Source organism: Dendroctonus ponderosae, unplaced genomic scaffold (genome assembly GCF_020466585.1).
Source record: "Dendroctonus ponderosae isolate FM_Combo_2020 unplaced genomic scaffold, Dpon_F_20191213v2 Dpon_F_20191213_8, whole genome shotgun sequence".
Taxonomy (NCBI): domain Eukaryota; kingdom Metazoa; phylum Arthropoda; class Insecta; order Coleoptera; family Curculionidae; genus Dendroctonus; species Dendroctonus ponderosae.
Genome location: NW_026019016.1, coordinates 3,126,654 through 3,135,756, shown reverse-complemented (window position 1 = coordinate 3,135,756; position 9,103 = coordinate 3,126,654). Strand labels below are relative to the sequence as shown.

The following is a 9,103-nucleotide window of genomic DNA, read 5'->3' as shown; positions in this document are numbered from 1 at the left end:
ACAAAAAACAATACCACTCTAGCTATCAAAAAGAGACTTTGCAGTCTAAACTGACAAATAAAATAAATGATTTGACATGTGTAAATGGCATAGGCCACTTAGATACATTGGAACCTTAAATTAAACAACACCAAATGGTGCACAGAACGACTATTTGACGTATTTTGTAAAAGGGCAAAATCTTAGCTATTAACATCCTAATACCATTCGATAGGTAATTAAAAATTGCATTTTCTGGTAAGTTAAAAAATATGGGGTTGTATTTAATTTAATCAAGTTAGAGCCACTTAAAGTTCTTATTTGATTAGTTTAAATTTGTGGACACCCTGTATAACATGGTAAGTTTATTATCATTGGGATATAAAATAGTATATCTTGTTACACTCCACTATAAATTACGCTTACATAACTTAAATACTTCTAAAGTATTTGATACGTGAAAATTAGATTAGATTTTGTTTAAATTCGTATTATTTAAAAAACCTTAAGAGTTAGGTATAACCTTATTAAAAGAGACACTTATTTTGTTCAGCGAATCCAAAAATGCAATAATATACAGGACGTTCCATTTAAAAAAACGCAACTTTGATACCTTTAGAGCCTTTGGGATACCCTGTACATTACAAAAATATTTTTAAAACGTGCGCTCGGTAGGCGTCGGACAATTCATAAAATAATACTTTTTAAAAATCAAACGGTTTAGCAGCAAACGTCCGTACCGTATAGCGTGAATAACCCTGTATATAGTATATATTGGAGTATAATATATAGTTTAATTTTATCTTTTATTTATAAACTTTTTTAGCTAACAAACCACATACATGTAAACGCAAGAACAGAAAGACCATTTTAGTCGAAAGCGTTTTTCGAAAGAAATAAAGATTATTTTTATATGAATAAATAAATAAATAATTTCTCCTAGACTTCTTGTGTCTAGAAGCTCTCTAAACGGGGTGAAAAGTACACCTCTATATTAATATGCTACAGATAGATATTCAACGGTTTATCCTTGCACGACGAATACCGAAATAAGGACAATTTGAAAACGAGCCGGAGGATCAAAAAGATCTTTTGCTAAATTGGACCAATCTTGAGAAAACAGGTATCCGCAAGTGGCTGCATTATCCTAATTATGACGTTCATTTACATAGGACCGCCTGTTCTTCAAAGGGCGGCGAAAAGTGTTTCCCTAATACGCGAAAACGAGCGCTGCTGCGTTCGTCCGCCGCTCACCGAACCTAATTTTCCTCTGTTCCCTGTTCCAGAATGTTTCTTTAGTTTTTCCCGTTGTTGATTTTTCTTTGCCGCGTTCCCTGCCGGGCCTAATAGGGCATATTATTTATTTTCGAGTAATGGCCCCGAACCAAACCGGTAGATGGATGGGTCGGGACAGTGTGTCTGTTTGACTTCAATTTCTAATTACCAACGGTGTGTGTCTAGTAATACTTTGATCAGTCAGAACTGCCGGTAATTAATTAGGTTTGATGAAAATATACCAATTTTGTAAAATCCAGTTCATTTGACAAAGGCCAGAGCGAAATTGCGGGTGAGGTATTAATTATAAGTGTCGTCCATATACAAAACTTGAAACAATGACTCCGGAAAACTTGAAAGGAAAATCAATTAAAACCCACATACCGATTTAAATCAGATATGGCGTCCGTTATTCGTGTTCACGATGTTGGAAAATGTGTGCCTGGAATAAAGGCGAGGGATGATATTACTCCACGCCTGAATCTCTCAACCCTCTCCCAAAATGACAATTACATGCGGATTTGCCGGAGTTTTATTCTAATGGCGAGCGAGGCTCCTTTATTACATTTGTCATTTGATAGTGCCCGTTTTAGGTGACTTTTCATTGGAATCAGACTCTCCTATTTATTTTCTTTGAATTTGCTGCCTTTCGACTGGCATCAATCACGTTTATTGGTTTGGTGCGCCCAAGAAACGGATTTTCGACTGCAGTCAATAATAAGTGAGTGACTGTGGTTGTAATTCAGCTTTTTTTCTGCATCGAGCAACGGTCGAACGCGATTATAAAAACCAATGAACTGACAAGTGTACTACCAGAAAGCACAGAACGGCCGATCAAAACGGGATAATGATCAATTAAATTACAAAGTCTATACTACCCAATTACGATTTCCTGTGGTCAGATTGCTGTTAATCGGCCTTAAATCGAATTATGCACAATTGTCATGTACCTCTTGCATTCTTTCGCAGCAGTAAATGCACACTTAATTCAAGAAAAAAACTTGAAAAATCGCAATATAATTGAATCGGTCGAGCCCGAAAGCAGAGAGTGATTCATAAGCCTAAAAGCTTTATTATCCCAGGTTGACCACATCGTTCCATCTTCCGGAATATTCCTTTTAGGGCTATTACTGGAAATCAGGCCTCAATGAGACCTTTGTAGAACTTTGCTGCTATGAAACACCTTGTATAAGGAGTTGCTATGGGTCAGACGGAGTTCAGAATAGTAGGTATAGCTCAGATGCGCCTTCAGATTGTCTGTTACTAATTTTTGATTGTGCTATTAAGTTTATAGTTCAAATTTCTTCGTTCCATGTGCTATTTGAAATTATTTACCGTGGACTGAATAATATTTTATTGCAAAGAGCGCACTAGCAATTGTTTTGTTTCGAATCTTTTGAATTCCATAGTTATGGATCTGCATTTAAATTATAGGAGTATAAGATCAGTTCGCAGCTATCAAACTGCCGAACAATATTATTCATTACTATAATGTGACTGTACATTATGTTTATAGTGAGATTATAATATTATCTAACTCCAAATTAGTTATTAGTTTTAAGTTTATTTATTCGTACTAATAAACCAATCGCCTTCTTCATTAACCAAGTTCCATCTTCCATTTAGTGTGTCGTTTAGGTAGCGTTTCGATAGCTGGACCTAACGGCAGTTAGGCCTGTTTCTTCTGCATATAAAATGGAACAATAAAGAACAGTTTTACTGCATCACACTTGTTTTTTTCTTCACTCAACTGACCAAATGCAAGAGCGCTCCAGCAGCGCCAAAAAGTTGAAAACACTTTGCATAATTGTGGGTGACAGTTGGGGCAACGAAAATCAGCACGGAACGATCTAAGAAAGTTATATTCACAACTTGAAAACGGTAGAGTCAAATTTTAAAAATATCTTAAAAATCTTTGTGAATACGGCCTGTAAACACTGTGCTGCCGTCTGAACTGATTAAGACGATTGTGGCTTCCTCTATAGTAAATAACTACAACTAATTATCGAAAGCAGTGCCCTCTGTAGTGAAAATGTGGAACTAAAAACGACAAAAGCGCCCTCTGAAGTGAATACGTCGAACTAAAAGCGACAAAGCGTCCTCTGACGTGAATAAGTCAAACTGAAATCGTCAAAAGCGCCCTCTGAAGTGAATACGTCGAACTAAAATCGACAAAGCGCCCTCTGAAGTGAATAAGTCGTACTAAAAGCTACAAAGCGCCCTCTGACGTGAATAAGTCAAACTAAAGTCGACAAAAGCGCCCTCTGAAGTGAATACATCGAACTAAAATCGACAAAGCGCCCTCTGACGTGAATAAGTCAAACTAAAATCGACAAAAGCGCCCTCTGAAGTGAATAAGTCGAATTAAAAACGACAAAGCGCCCTCTGAAGTAAATACGTCGAACTGAAATCGACAAAAGCGCCCTCCGAAGTGAATAAGGCGAACTAAAAGCGACAAAGCGCCCTCTGACGTGAATAAGTCAAACTAAAATCGACAGAAGCGCCCTCTGACGTGAATAAGTTAAAGTAAGATCTAGGAAAGCGCTCTCTGAAGTGAATAAGTCGAACTAAAATCGACAGAAGCGTCCTCTGCAGTGAATAAGTCGGACTACAATCAATCGGTTTTTAGTTCGACTTATTCACTTCAGAGAGCGCTTTCCTAGATTTTACTTTAACTTATTCACGTCAGAGGGCGCTTCTGTCGATTTTAGTTTGACTTATTCACGTCAGAGGGCGCTTTGTCGCTTTTAGTTCGCCTTATTCACTTCGGAGGGCGCTTTTGTCGATTTCAGTTCGACGTATTTACTTCAGAGGGCGCTTTGTCGTTTTTAGTACGACTTATTCACTTCAGAGGGCGCTGCTTTCGATAATTAGTTTGATTTATTCACTATAGGGCGCCGTTGTAAAATTTAGTTCGACGGATTCACTACAGACGGGGCTACATATGTTAGTAGTTGGATGTATTCACCTCAGAGGTCGTTTGTCAATCATCAAGTTAGTTCATGTTATCCACCAAAGAGGGCGCTTGTCTCTTTTTTTCGGGTATAAGTTCTCTATATTCACTACAGAGAGTGCTCAATCGCTGTTATCTGTTTTCTTAATAAAAATAAATAAATATACACACTTTAATATTTATTTATTTAATACATTCATACACTTTTTCCTAGAAGGACAGGGTGAAATATTATGATACTACTGATATTAGTACAATACGCAGATTGCATCACAAATCCCAAGAGCAAATCACAATCTTCTGAAAGCATTCAGTTCCACTTGTCCCTTTTTTTACTTTCAAAAATATTCAGATTTGCGTGTTGAGATCAATCTTTAAGTTATCTTTTGCCGTAAAAGACAATTTCGTATTAATCATTGAGTCAATTGATTAATTTAAATTAACTAATTTAGAGTAAAACATTTAATGAATTAATAATTGTTTAAAATATTCATCTCTCACTTTCATACAATGAAAAAAACGATGTTCAGCCTTTGAACAAAAATTGTGGAGAATTTCTGGAGCAACCAAGCGTTTTTCTTGTTGAAAATTGAATGAAATTAGAAACGCTGGCTGAGCTTTTACTTGGTGGACAAATCTGTTGATTGAGAACATTGAAAGTACAAAAATCTCATGCCGTTCAGTCGCAATTCCCTGACGAACTTGCGATTTATTCAAGAATCCCTCAAATTCTTACCAATGTTTGTCCAAAACATTACACATACAACGTTTTTATTATTATATTTATATTATTATATGAAAGTGAGTTAAAACGGTTAACTGCATGATTAAAGCAAAAGTAGTCGTCACTCAGCGGATAGTGCGCCATTAGGCAAAGGTTTCAATTTGACTTAATTATTAGTTAGTTAAAGAGGATTCAAAGTTTTCTCTATATCTATAAACAATAAGAATAGTAAACAACAGTAAAAGTGCAATTTTCCATTTGCCAAGTTTCCTTAGGACTTTTTCTAGTAGTTGTAGTCCATGTGGAGATATAATATTTCCCCATCTTGCGACATTAAGTAATGGCTTTGATTTCTGTTTTTTTTTGTGGAAATATTTGCGAAAAATTACCAGAGATATATAACCTACAGAACGCAAACTTTGTTTCTAACGAATCTAATTAAGTAACGAGGATGTCGCTTTATGTTTCTGTTGTAAAACATATTTTTGAACGCTGCTGTTCGCGAATATTAAGTTTCTATCTCGGACAATTTGTAATGAAGAAGGAAAATCGGCGGCTTGCACTTGTTTTGGTGCTGATCATACGACGAAAACATCGAAGATCCAGAAGATCCAGTCTGAAGGCTCGACTGGAAAATAAATGAAATATTGTAAATAAATTATACTAGTGAAATTGAGTTGAAAGGTGCTCTGTGCCTTGTATAGTAATTTAATTACGAGAACAAAGGATCTCAAAACCAACTGTCAGAATAAAACTGGTAAAAATCAAGCATACTTTAAACAAATTTGAAAAACAACTCTCTAAAAGAACCAAGTTGATATTACCAACTGTCTTGTCGTTTATTTAACTAAAATGTCTGTCCCCTCTAAATATGGCCCGTATTTTAAATTATTTACCCTTTCCAGTTTTATCTGTTCTGTTATGAAATCGTTCCAATATAGTAACTAATAGGGCTTGGAGCGTCCAAATAATGGAAACTGGCGATATATAAATTCACTAAGATTTGTGTCTTTTAATAGAGGTTGCTGCACAAAAGAAATTAGTCCTGCCTGTTTTCACGCCATAAAGATCCACTACGAGCAAATTATATAGAAGAAAAAAAACATTAAAATTAGTTGATTAATGCCTGGTTGAACTTAATAAATTCGATTATTTTGCAGTTATCTCGTTTCATTCACATCCAAGTCGCAGGGGCGATTTTGATGAAATTAATATCACACTTTTAAAACACCATTATTGCCTCTTTCATTCTCACATCTAGTCGTGGCGATTTAAAGGGCTTCGACATCAGACATTGTTCACATCAAAATAATCGTGAATATAATTTCCATTTTTTTTTAATTTGCTGCTAAACAGTAAGTTTATGAAACCATAGGACTTAAAAAATTGTATTTATCTTTATATTTTTCGAAAGTGTGTTGTCTTCGGTTGAAATTGCAGAATCGCCCAAAACGTTTCATTTCGTCCACGATACACAGAAACAGGTGTATCGTGATATGGGAGGCGTCGTTCTTAAAATTACAAACGTTTTAATAACTATTTTAAACTTTTACGTTTTACGTTCAAGATATGAAAAAATGGCAATGATGGAGAAAATACCCTCACTCCAGTTTACTTATTATTCTTATATGTGTTTAACTTCGTCTATTGGATTCTGTAAAAATTGAACAGTATTAATTTATGTTTCCATGTACACCTGATTCGGTTTCAGTTACGGTGTACTTTGGTTTCTAATTGTATGTTTTCTCACAACGTGAATCGTTGCGCATTTAAAACGGTCCATTTTTCTTATCATATATATTCACGTGCTAAGGACATATTTAACATTATGGACAATATTAAAGTCTTGCATTTTTTGCAAGACCACCGCAGGCTCGCTTATCACTATTTCATAAAGCGATCACTTATGAGTAGATGGTTATGAGCTAGTTAAATATCGGTCAATATACATGTATAAAAGCAGTCGTATTCAATGCAGCGGCGTATACGCCTTTTGATTACCATTCACTTTACGTAGGTATACGTGTTTTAGATGAATATTTATTTCAAAAGCGGCGTATTCTTGACTAAACCTGAGTTGATTGTTTAGTAGGACCTCTTGAGAAATTTCCACTTACAAAGAAATTGAAGAAGTGTTTAAAGTTCGCACATAAAATAGTATGTGTGTATCTAGGAATACGCGAAGTAAAGTGCTCAAAACCGTATTCGGAGCCGAATGCAAACCACCCCCGGTGAAAAATTAAAGTTTAATCAAAGTGCATTTAAGAACATGTATTCTGCGGACCCTTCCGATCGAACTAATCTCGAAAATTGATGATGCAAACCTTTCACCGAGTCGATTTCGAGCCCCATTCGTGGACAAAAGCGGAACTCCCGATACACATCCCGATTGATATCAGTTTTCCGGGGTTGTATACAAATTTGGGGGCGATGGGCCCCAACACAAAAGCCTCCTTACACCGCGTTGCCTTTGAATGGAAACTTGTTGATCTGAGCAATGTAGATATTGACATGTTCACAATGACAGCCTCGGACTTGGGACGCATTTATTAATATGTCGGCAATTACATTAGCGGAACTCTAATATGCCATGCGGCTCAACACAATGAAAGACGAGCATGTCTTTTTAATAACTTTCGGATTATGATGGGATTTCGCTAAAGAGCGATGCTCATTTTGGAGCTGAGCAGGTTATCAATTAAATCTGAGCGTCTGTTTGGATTTGGTCTCAATATCGAAAATACTTTTTAATTGAAGTAGAAAAGTAGTTTTTTATACTGTTTTATTACTTTAGTAGCAAAGTAGGAAAAATTTTGAAATTCTATCTGTATAATCTTGTGGCTGCTCTTCATTAACGGTATTAGAAAAGTATTAACGGAACGAGTGGAATTGGAAGGGCGTTTGCTGGTCATTAAAACCGCATAAGTGCAAACGGACCTCGTGGTGCGCCTACAACGACGCCCTTATTTGCGCCCAACGTTCCGTATATAATTTGACGCAGGAGAATTTTGGCTCGTTTTAACAATTGCTGAATTTAATTGATAAGCTCAGACATTAATTGTTCAAACAACAATAAAATCCTGCAGTTAAGCGAGAGCAACAAATCCTAGTTGGTATTCAATACATTAAATGTTTCTTTGGTTATTTATGGCCTTACAGTCGTTTAGAGGTAGGCTACGTTTAGAGGTTAGCTCACGCCAAATAAGCTGTATTTTAGATGATTTACATCGCATTTCCGTTTTAATTGCTAATAATAAATTATTTTCATAGCCGGCATAGTGTTTATAGGGGTGCACTGTCAGTTTTTATTGGACTTTAGCTGGTCAACCACATTAACTTACTGAAGATTCATATAACTCCAATTTTAAATGCTAGTTTTCTTTGGTTTATTTAGCGAAAAGCAAGCTTCTTTAGGCCGGGTTCAGACCTAACGAAAGCGAGCGCGAAGCCCCGGAAGTTTGTCGTCGAAAAATCTACCATGGATGGAAGATTTTTCGACGGCACAATAAATGGAACCTTGCCACAGTTTGGACGACTATTTACCTTTGCGTGTACTGAAAACATGCAGATTGGAAACGCGTGGGCTTTCAGTGGAGACCACGATCGAAAGAACAGCCGCTGCAAGCACTTTGCAGCCGCGTTCGCGTCACTGCTTTGTTGCGCTCGTCGGGACGCGGCATTAGCAAGTGTATAGGTAAAGGGTTGAAATTGAAGCTTTTTATTGTCTCGATTTTGTTTCAACTGTTTTTTTTACTTGCACTTCTTTCAGTTCTCACTTATTTGTTTTACGACTATCATCATACCTTTCGTTTGTTGAGTAAAAATTATACAATACTTGAAGTATTCAAATTCGGGGATCGATTATTTACTAGAGACTTTTCTATAAAAATTTATCCGTTATTAACGTTTTCCAATCACATTTCCGTAGCGAAAATCTGACCATCCAGATGAAGCGGTCTTAGTACTGCCCACTTGAAATAACAATTTTAGCTACATTTTCAATCAGAAAAACAAATTTATAAAATATTCTAGAAGGTGAACGCGGTCATTGAAGCTCGAAGTAGAGCTATTTCTTTTGCCCTTTTCATCGCCTTCATATTTTCAATTTTTTTTATTGCTGGTACGTTTTTTGATAAATCGGTATGTCGCCCGATAAGTTTCAGTGTTTGTGC

General features: G+C 36.2%; 1 protein-coding gene and 1 long non-coding RNA gene across 11 annotated transcripts in view; one reads left to right on the top strand and one right to left on the bottom strand.

Moving 5' to 3' along the window:
• The window catches only part of LOC109535398 (protein pangolin, isoforms A/H/I/S), a 140,537-nt gene that overhangs the window by 112,467 nt on the left and 18,967 nt on the right, over positions 1-9,103 (top strand). The window lies entirely within an intron of this gene.
• LOC125505497 lies at positions 4,374-9,013 on the bottom strand. The gene is made up of 2 exons (XR_007282220.1): positions 8,475-9,013; positions 4,374-5,559 (listed from the first exon to the last, which is right to left on the bottom strand). It is a non-coding gene; the product is annotated as an uncharacterized LOC125505497 (long non-coding RNA).